The sequence below is a fragment of the Ictidomys tridecemlineatus genome, chromosome 11 (assembly GCF_052094955.1).
Source record: "Ictidomys tridecemlineatus isolate mIctTri1 chromosome 11, mIctTri1.hap1, whole genome shotgun sequence".
In the NCBI taxonomy this organism is placed as follows: Eukaryota; Metazoa; Chordata; class Mammalia; order Rodentia; family Sciuridae; genus Ictidomys; species Ictidomys tridecemlineatus.
The window spans coordinates 85,110,686-85,121,193 of NC_135487.1; the positions used below are offsets into that span (position 1 = coordinate 85,110,686).

Genomic DNA, 10,508 nt, shown 5'->3' on the forward strand with positions numbered 1-10,508 from the left:
CCAGTCTCCTGTGTCTGCCTAGGCATTGAGTGTAGAATGTGAGGGGCAGTGTGTACCTTGTATCTGAGTGTGTGTGACACTCTAAACACCTGCTGACAGGGAGACACAGGGGTGCTTTGAAACCTTGAGAATGCAGAGCCAGAGGTGAAAGGAATCTGGGTCTCTGTGTTGTCACTTTGAGGAGAGCCTCCCAAGAGGACCTTTCTACTGGGAATTACAGTGGATCCTGCATACTTGAGCACTTTAGATGGTAAAGCACTGAGATTTGGGGCTATTAGTCAGCTCTGTCTGGCTAATCCCTAAAAGCCATCTATTTCACATTCTTTCCACTTTTCTAACTCTTCTTTCTTGTTGTCCATTGCTGACTGTTTCTTTTATGCCTTATCTCCTGCTTGTTTTTAACAACTTTATTTTTTAAGTCATACATGACAGCAGAATGTATTTTGACATATAATACATACATGGAATGTACATACATCAATCACATTGCCTATTCTATTCTGCTGCCCTTCCTATCCTCCCTACTCCTCCCCTCCTCTCCCATCCTTTCTCTCTATCCAATCTAATGTGACACACTTTTTTTCTTTTTCTCATTACAACATCTTATATGCATTCTGTTTAACAATGAGCTTCTCCTTCCATTTTCTGTGCAACTCCCCTTCTCCCTCTTTTTCTCTCCCACCTCTCTTCCCTATTTAGCGGTAGTCGTCTTCTAATGCTCTTCCTCCCTACCCCATTTTGAGTCACCCCACTTATATCAGAGAAGACATTCGGCATTTGTTTTTTAGGGAATGGCTATCTTCACTTAGCATAATCTGCTCTAATGCCATCCATTTCCCTGCAAATGCCATGATCTTGTTATTTTTTAGTGCTTAGTAATATTCCATTATGTATAAATGCCACATTTTTTTAATCCATTCATCTATTAAAGGGCATCTAGGTTGGTTCCACATTCTAGCTATCATATCTCCAGCTTTTCAGTTACAGTTCACACTGATTGTACTTCTTGAATCACTCCTTTATTACTTCCTGCCTACCTAAATGCTCTGCTATGATTTAGTTCAAACAGAGACCAAGCGGGTAACTCCAAGCCAACTGAGAAGTTGGGATGCTAATCTATGTGGGATGTTCTGTCCTCTCAGAAGGTTGAAAGAAGTACAGCTAAAGGCTGAGGGCTGAAACCTGCATGGGGCCTTCCTCAGCAACAGTGAATGATCACTAAACAATATTAGGAAGCAGGTGGGTTGTGGATAATGCAGGGCTCTGTTTTTGAGTGCGGATTAACACCCAGTTTCTTCTCTTAACAAATGCTGAGCAAAAATGTAGAGGACACCAGTTTATAGGGAAAACAAATAATCAGCCCACACCAGTTATTCATATTTCTTTGTCTGGCCTTCAACTCAGGCCATCAATTTTCCTTTCTATTTCTGGGCTCTTTTATTTCATTCCAAGTGGTTCTTTTATCATTCAGCCTTTCTACTTACTGCTGCCTGGGTGATTTTTTGGAAGCACAACTCTGATCATGTTTTTCCTTCCTTTAAAATTCTGAGGCTGCTCATTGCTTAGGACAAATCTTCTTAGAAAGAATCTATCTCTCCAGTAACTGGGAAGACAGTAGGAGAGAAAAACCATTTAAATAATGCAGACTAGCTGAGCATGGTGGTGCATGCCTATAAGCCCAGCAACTTGGGAAACCGAGGCAGGAGGATCACAGGTTCAAAGCCAGCTTCAGCAATTTAGAGAGACCCTAGCTATCTTAGCAAGACCCTGTCTCAAAATCAAAAACAAAGCCCTGGGGATATTGCTCAGTGGTTTAGCACCCCTGGCTTCAATGCTCAGTACCAAAAAAATAAAAATAAAAAATAAAATATAGGCTAGCAGGGAATGGTAGCACACGCCGGTAGACCTAACAACTCAGAAGGTTGAGTTAGAAGGATCACAGCACTCACCTATTTAGCGGGATGCTGTCTCAAAATAAAGTAAATAAATAAAAAGGCCTGGGGATATAGCTTAATGGTAAAGTACCCCTGGGTCCCTAGGTTCAATCCCCAGTTCAATCAATTAATCAATCAATCAACCAATAGTTCATGCTGTGATGCCACCATCCCAAACTATGACCTCATACCAGAGAATGAGCATAATGTGCAAAATGTGGAAGGCATGAATTCTATAAGCTTGGCTGTTTCTTTCTGAATCTTTACTCAATCTCCTTTTTTCTAGAATTTTAGAATAATCACCCATCTTGAATGTCTCTGCTCAAGAATTATCCTTTCTAGGAAATCTTTCCTGACAAGAGCTTTCTATTTCTCATTATCTCTTTCTTTTTGTCTTCTCTTCCTTTCCAAATCTAGACAGTGTTCAAAAAATCAAAAAGCAAACTAAAAAACAACAATAGTAACAACAAAAAATTCCGTAGGTTTTGCAGAATTTAATTAGGACTTCACAACAGTGTAAGAATAGTTACTATAATATCATCATTTACGAAAGGGAGGTATATATTCCTCTTATACTGAGAGCATCTGGCAGCTGCTGGATGATTCATACCTTGTGTATATGGAGATTGTTGGCAATTGTTCCCTGCTGCATCCCAAGACTGTGGTGTGTGAAGATGGGGAACAATCCCCATCCTAAGAGCTAAACACAAGAGTTTCAATGTCTCCTTTGGGCTAAAGGAATGCCCATTTAGCTTTTCCTGTTCCTGTATCTCCTTCTCCATTTGGGTGCAATAAATTATCCTTTTGTTAGGAAAAGGATACTTTAGGTCTTACAGTGAGTTTACCTTGTAACTGGGATGATAGGAGAGGATGAATAGAGCAAATTATTCTTGAGTGGGGAATCTCTTTGCCATTCAGAATGTGACCTGAGTTTTCAGCTAACCCAAATGTTATTCATCTGATGCTTGTTATCAAAGTAGTTCTCTTAAAAATATTTTTGGCCAGCACACGGGAAGGTACATTGCTGCCACTGCTATTGTTTGGCCTGCAGGTTGGATTAATCAGCCCTTGTGATTAAAGGTAAATGCAATTGATAACATGGTTTTGAGATGCCTGAGTTTTATTCCACTAAACTTTCATTAATTTAAACACCAAAAATACCAAATAACCCAATCAATAAATGGGCCAACGACCTGAACAGACACTTCTCAAAAGAGGATATACAATCAATCAACAAATATATGAAAAAGTGCTCATCATCTCTAGCATTTAGAGAAATGAAAATCAAAACTACTCTAAGATATCATCTCACTCCAATCAGAATGGCAGCGATTATGAAGACAAACAACAATAAGTGTTGGCAAGGATGTGTGGGGAAAAGGAACACTCATATATTGCTGGTAGGACTGCAAATTGATGCAGTCAAATGGAAAGCAGTATGGAGATTCCTTGGAAACCTGGGAATAGAACCACCATTTGACCCAGCTATCCCATTCCTTGGTCTATACCCAAAGGACTTAAAAACAGCTTACTATAGGGACACAGCCACATCAATGTTTATAGCAGCACAATTCACAATAGCTAAACTGTGGAACCAAACTAGACGCCCTTAAGTAGATGAATGGATAAAAAAAATTGGCATATATACACATTGGAATATTACTCAGCAATGAAAGAGAATAAAATCATGGAATTTTCAGGTAAATGGATGGCATTGGAGAAGATAATCCTAAGTAAAGTTAGCCAATCCCCCCAAAACAAATGATGAATATTTTCTCTGCTATAAGGAGACTGATTTATAGTGGGGTAGGGAAGGGGAGCGTGGGAGGAATAGATGAAGTCTAGATAGGCTAGAGGGGTGGGAGGAGAAGAGAGAGGGCAGGTTATTAGAAATGGTGGTGGAATGAGATGAACATCATTATCCAAAATAAATGTATGAAGACATGAATTTAAAAAGCTAAGACCATTTTTATTCTTAAGTCTTCTGCTGAAAGGTCTAAGATTGAAATGTATTATTTAGTCTCAAACTCTCAGATTTGTGTTCTTTTCCAAATTCTCATTTAATTACTTGTGACTTAAAAAATAACTTAGCTGTGTAGTTCAATGGGAAACTACTTTAATTTCCTCTTTGTGGGCTGGTAAAGGAGACCATGTACCTCAGTGGAATTATCTTCCCCTTCACTCATAAGGTAGCCACAAAATTTCCTTCCTCAAAATCCTCAACTGGTAAATGGTGCAATTTGAAGCTCACAGATGGCAAGTGAAAGGGGAATTGTCCACTCCTTGTCCTGCAGCTCTGGAAGTAAGTGGCCTTGTAATGCCAGATTCGTGGGACCCCAGTAGACCTCCAGGAACCAAATCTGATGTACTTTATATACAACCAGATATATGGAAAATTGTGCTCTATATGTGTAATAAGAATTGTAATGCATTCCACTGTCAAATATTTTTAAAAATCAATTTTAAAAAAGAAGAAAAAAGAAAAAAAACTTTCATTATTAAACCACGGCCTTATTGAGAATTTGTAGCTAAAATGATAGCTATAAATAAAGCCTCAATGTAGTCTCTACTCAGCTCTAGTCTTTCAGACACACTCCCTGGCTATCAAACAAATACTTGTACATATAAATTTGTTTCTGTGACCTGCTACTGAAAAGAAATGGTTACTCCCCGACTGAGAATGAATTCTTCTTCCCTTCCCTTCAAAATTGAAGTTTGAGAAAATCAGTTCTCTACTTCTGCAAACTTCAGGGCTCTGCAACCAAGACAGACTCTTTTAGTGTTAGCAGTTCATCACAGCAGGGAATGCCTGCCCGTGTGAGGTGTCAACTCCAAGGGTTGCAGCCAGCAAAGCTGGATTCTTCACCACTACTGAGTGGCATGTTGCAGCTCTTAGAGCCACAGCTCTAAATGATGGTCTGTGCCCTCCAGTGTTGCAACAGACCTCAGCACCTCACTGCAACCCTCTTTCTGGACTTTCGTCTTGCAAATCAGAATAATGAAATTCATGGCACCATGGAAGACAATAGAGAAAGGAGTAGGGTTTATTCAAGTGCAAAGAATAGAAACAGAAATCTTGCAGGGGCAAGAGGGGACCTTATAGCGGTTGCTGCCTGAGTGTGCTGCTAGTCCAGGGGTTTATACAGCACTTGGATCAATTCTATTGGTCCAAACGTATGTTAATCAGGGCTGGGAAAAATAAATGCTGTTGGTTAACTTTTGAGTCTGAACTCATTCAGGTCTGCCCCACTTCTGTTTTCTCACTGGTCTGCATTCCCAGCTTCCCAGGAGGTTGAAGTTGGCAGATGTTGTCTGCTCAGGGGTTCTGGGCTGAGGTACTGTGAAGAGTAGGTACCTGCACTGGCCTGAGCTGGGCTGGATGCTGCAGTGTGACAGGTTGGCCTACCTTGACTTGGCTTTCCTTCCTTCCTTTCTTCTTTGTGGCAGTGGTCAGACACTGAGATATCGTAACCAAATTGGTCTTTATTCCTGCTGGATAATACAGGTCTATATCCCCCCTGTATATAAAAATACATGCCTAAATTTTTCTTCACTTCCTTTCCTACAAAAGCCAAATACATTCATCCATCACATGCTGGGTATTTTTACCAAAGGGATGATAAATGCATCTGGGTTCAGGTGCCCTCCTGCTCCCCTAACTCAGATCCATGAAAAACCTAATGAAGAATCAGGCACCAATGGATCCAAATTCTCTTTTCCTCTGAGCCTTGGTATCTTCAATACAGAGCTCCTGGGGTCACTACAAATAGACTGGACATTTGACGAATATCTAAACCTTTGCACTGTGGTCCTTCACATGCCAAACACTGATTATATAAAGTTGAGCAAAACACAATCTTTACATTCAAGTCCACTACACATTAGTGAGAGAAAGAAAGGTGACAGTCCCTTACTTTCATCCCCTACTGCATTTTCTGTTTTTGAGAAAGACATGGTTAAAATTTAAAAAGCTAAAACCATTTTTATTCTTAAGTCTTACCTTCTACTGAAAGGTCTAAGATTGAAATGTATTATTTAATCATAAACTCTCAGATTTGTGTTCTTTTCCAAATTCTCATTTAATTACTTGTGACTTAAAAATAACTTAGCTGTGTAGTTCAATGGGAAACTACTTTAATTTCCTCTTTGTGGGCTGGTAAAGGAGACCATGTACCTCAGTGGGATTATCTTCCCCTTCACTCATAAGGTAGCCACAAAATTTCCTTCCTCAAAATCCTCAACTGGTAAATGGTGCAATTTGAAGCTCACAGATGGCAAGTGAAAGGGGAATTGTCCACTCCTTGTCCTGCAGCTCTGGAAGTAAGTGGCCTTGTAATGCCAGATTCATGGGACCCCAGTAGACCTCCAGGAGCCAAATCTGATGCAATCACACAAGAGTGATTTATTGCAAGCTCCAGCCTGGACTCACAACCGTTTCCTATGCAGCGGTCCCAAGGAGAGAGTCCTGGCCCTTAGTTCACTGAGGATTTATAGGTTTTGGGGGATACTCTATGCGTCACAACATCTCACAGCAAATCATTTCACACCGCAGGAAAATCAAACAACTCTTAACATTGATTAGCACATTCACTGGCGGGAACAAGTCAGGTAAGCGTGATTGTTAGTTCAAGTGGTGGATACATTTGAACTGATTGGTATAAGCCTCGAGGGATGTACACACTACACTGCACGGTTTCCTAACATGTTATCAATCACCAAAACTACTGGGAGGGTCACCTGGCATTTCTGGTATTTTCCCTGTCTCATGTTGATTGGTGGTTGCTAGGGGGTTGCTATGGGTCCTCACCTAGTGTAACTGAGTCAGGGACACCTGGGGCAGCAGATCTCTCCAGTTATTTACAGACAAACAACTCAGCAGGGTGGGTATGTGCCTAGGAGCGCTCTGGGGGGTTTCCAAGGACAAGGGTCACGACTTGTCCTCCCTCTGGACAGGCCTTGAGATAGAAGCTGGTTTCTCAAAAATGGAATTTCTCAGCCTCAGCCCTAAGACTGCACAGGCCTTGGAAGGACCTTCTGTTGTCTTCACCCAAAAGCTCTTCATCTGTCTTTACAACTGTCTTGATGAGGTAACCCCAGTTTCTCAGGCAACAATTGCAGATGATGCTTCAAATGCAAGTGCCCCCAGAACAAAGCCACTCATTTTACCTTAAGGTCTACATGATTAAAAACAGATCTGAAACCAGAATAAGGAGGAGGTTAGGGAGGGCTAGCCAGCCAGAGGAAGAGACAATGGTACTTTTTCAACAAGAAGATTCTGAGATACGGGGTGGGAGGGAGGGAAATTTACAGCGACTTCCTTACCATTTTAACCAGGTCTTGCTTTTCATGAACACTGAGAGAAGTCACTTGGCTGATGCCTCGTGTGTCATTAAAGCCACTCCCCACGGAGACCAGCCGATCATCTTTTCTCCATGACACATGGATTACTCTTCCCTGCCAAGAAAGCCTCTCCATATATCTAGAGCAGGGAGCCTGGGGTTTCAGCAGGTTTCACCTCTGCTAAGAGAGGCTGGTTATTGGCTTCAGCATCTGGTTCCATTTTGTGCTGAGAAAATTCAGTGTGAAAGAGAGAAAAAAAAAATTCACATCCATTTCTGCTGAAACAGAGCATTGTGAGAAATGGTTGGACAATGTAAGGCTTTCTGTTTCATTCTTGGCTACTGTTGGGTGAGGACTCAGGGAACTACACGCCTCATTACATTTATGACACTGCAGTTTCTCTCTTGCTCCGAGGTGCAGTGAAAGCTGACTCCCTCTCTAACGACTTCCTTACACCCTCCACACCTCCTTAAGGACCGGGGGATTCTTTTTCTAGTTTTAACTCCTTTCAGAGGGCTCACTACTGAGTTAGAATGTTCATGTCACACATTTTATGCGACGAATATAGTTTTAATATACTGTTTTAATATTAGTCTTTGATAACTATGAGTTCAAAACCAGCTCTAGCAGAGTGTGCCTGGTCAAGTTCTCTGGCCTCCATGAACCATAGTGTTCTTGGTAAAGTAAAAATATGAGTACCTAATTTTTTAGGTGGCAAAAACATGGGAAAATATAAATGTTTGATACACATTTATAATGCTATTATTACACTGAAATGTTCTAGTTTTAACCTTGTTTTCAGAGGAGTTTTAAGTTCACAATAAAACTGAAAGAAACACAGATATCCAATGTACCCCACCCAACTTCTATGCTGTAAAAATCATCTGCCTTTTTATTCCCTACTTCCTGATAACCGATGGCAACCACTGATATTTTCCTCTCTCCATAGTTTTGGGTTTTCCAGAATGTTATATAATTGGAATCATACAGTGTGTAGCCATTCTAGTTTGGCTTCTTTCATGTAGTAATATGTATTTAAGTTTCCTCAATGTCCTTTGATGGCTTGGTAATATTTTCTTAATGTTGAATAATTTTCCATTGTTTCATTTTATGGGTGTACCACAGTTTGCTTATATGTTCAGTACCGAAAGACATTTTCATGCTGTAATATTTGTTTATTTATTGAATACTGGGGTTCGAAACCAGAGATACTCTGCTACTGAGCTATATCTCCAGCCCTTTGGATTTTCTTTTCTTTTGAGACAGGGTCTTACTAAATTGCTAAGCCTGGTTTTTTTTTTAGATTTATATATTTTAATTCTTATATTTTTTTCAAAGTTAGATATTTAATTCTACTCATAACCAAAAACAAATAAATAACTCATTGATCTTGTATTTCTATGACCTTGACTAAAAGAAAATGAAACTCTCCAAACTACAATCCAGTCTTTAATGTATAAAAATTACTCTTTTAGAAGTTGTTTGTGTGCCATTGTGAATTGATCTAAATCCACTGGATCAATATCTTAAATACTTTTTAGTAATTTTCAAGTCTTTTCCCCTCTCTATCCTTATCATTCAACCCTCTTGATCTTGAAGATATTCTCATCACATGACTCAACATCTCTCTGAAAGTTGTCCCTTTCATCCTTTCTTTGATCTTCTTTTTTGGCCCTGACTTCTATTGAGTCAACCCTTCTAATATCATTGCTTTATATTATTTTCTGAGGCTGGTTTTGAACTTCTGATCCTCCTGCCTTAGCCTCCTGAGTAGCTGGGATTACAGGTGTGTGCCACTGCATCTGGCTTCACATTGTAATTTTTAAAACAGCACATCGAACCAGTGAATAAATTGTTGCTAACCAGTGAATAAATGATTAGAAAAACAACAATAAAAACATCCATATTGCCACAGTCTGACTGGGCACAAATCACGAGCCACTTGAAGATTCAAGCAGGAACGAACTTTATTTTTAGAACCCACGCTGCCTGCAGACCTTTCGAACTCTCCAGGAACTCCCGAGAGCCCAAGGGAACTCAACCAACCCACAGGAACTCTCTAGGAACTCTTTGAGAGCTCAAAAATAGTGGGCACCCAAGGCAGCAGGAACCCCTCCTTCTGGCAAAATGCCAGGCACCATCTTGACCTGGCTGTGACTGTCAACATCATATGATAATATAACATTGTGACAAACATTTTTACATACGTTTTCTTATTTGAGACCTATCAATCTGGTGAATTTGGCAGATCAGGTATTTTTAAATATTTTGGAACTTGAAAATTGAGCATCAGGGAAGCAAATCCAATCACACAGTTGTTCAGGTATTTTATATCCTATTTAAGAGAGGAAGGTGTGACAGTCCAGAAAAATGACTCATTGTCAAAGCTAGTTTGTAGAGGTGAAAACTGGAAACCAGATCTTCTGATATCAGTTTCCATGTTCTTTTCATCACTATGAATGAGGTTTAATTAAAAAGAAATCATGTAATTATGCAAAAAGGTATTAAAAGCATTTTTATTTATTTGGTACAGGAAACTGAAATCAGAGGCACTCAACCATTGAGACACATCTCCAGCCCTTTTGAAAAAAATATTTATTTATTTATTTTTGCATTACAATTCTTAATACACCATAATATCATAATTTATCATATCTCTGATTGTATATAAGGTAAGTTGACACCAAATTCACATCTTCATACATGTATTTTGTATAGTGATGAGGGTCTCCTTTCACCGTCCATGCTGTTCCCCTTCTCCCTCCCATTCACTCCCACCTCTATTCCCTATCTAGATGTAATCTTCCACCCTTGCTCTCCCTCCCAACCCCATTTTGAGTCACCCCCACCCTTATATCAGAGAAGACATTCGGCATTTGTTTTTTTTGGGATTGGCTAACTTCACTTAGCATAATCTTCTCTAATGCCATCCATTTCCCTGCAAATGCCATGACATCCCCAGCCCTTAAATTTTTTTCTTTTTTTCTTTCTTTTTTTTTTTTTTGAGACAGGGTCTAGGTTGCTTAGCGTCTTGTCAAGTTGCTGAGGATGGCTTTGAACTTGTGATCCTCCTGCCTCAGCCTCCTTAGTTGCTGGGATTACAGCCCTGTGCCACCATTCCTGGCAAAAGTACTTTATTTTTAATGCATTGAAATGACATTCTGTATCTTTATGAACTTAAAAAATTTGCTTCATATATCACCTTCCAAGAGAGGTACATTAATATTCCCAACT

General features: G+C 39.8%; 1 long non-coding RNA gene across 1 annotated transcript in view; it reads right to left on the reverse strand.

Annotated features, from left to right (window-relative positions):
- LOC144368173 (uncharacterized) overlaps positions 1–7,610 on the reverse strand; it is a 28,156-nt gene extending 20,546 nt beyond the window's left edge. Inside the window, exon 1 of the long non-coding RNA XR_013427944.1 lies at positions 7,257–7,610. This is a non-coding gene — a long non-coding RNA (uncharacterized LOC144368173). The remainder of the gene's footprint in view (positions 1–7,256) is intronic.
- Positions 7,611–10,508: the final 2,898 nt, after the last annotated feature.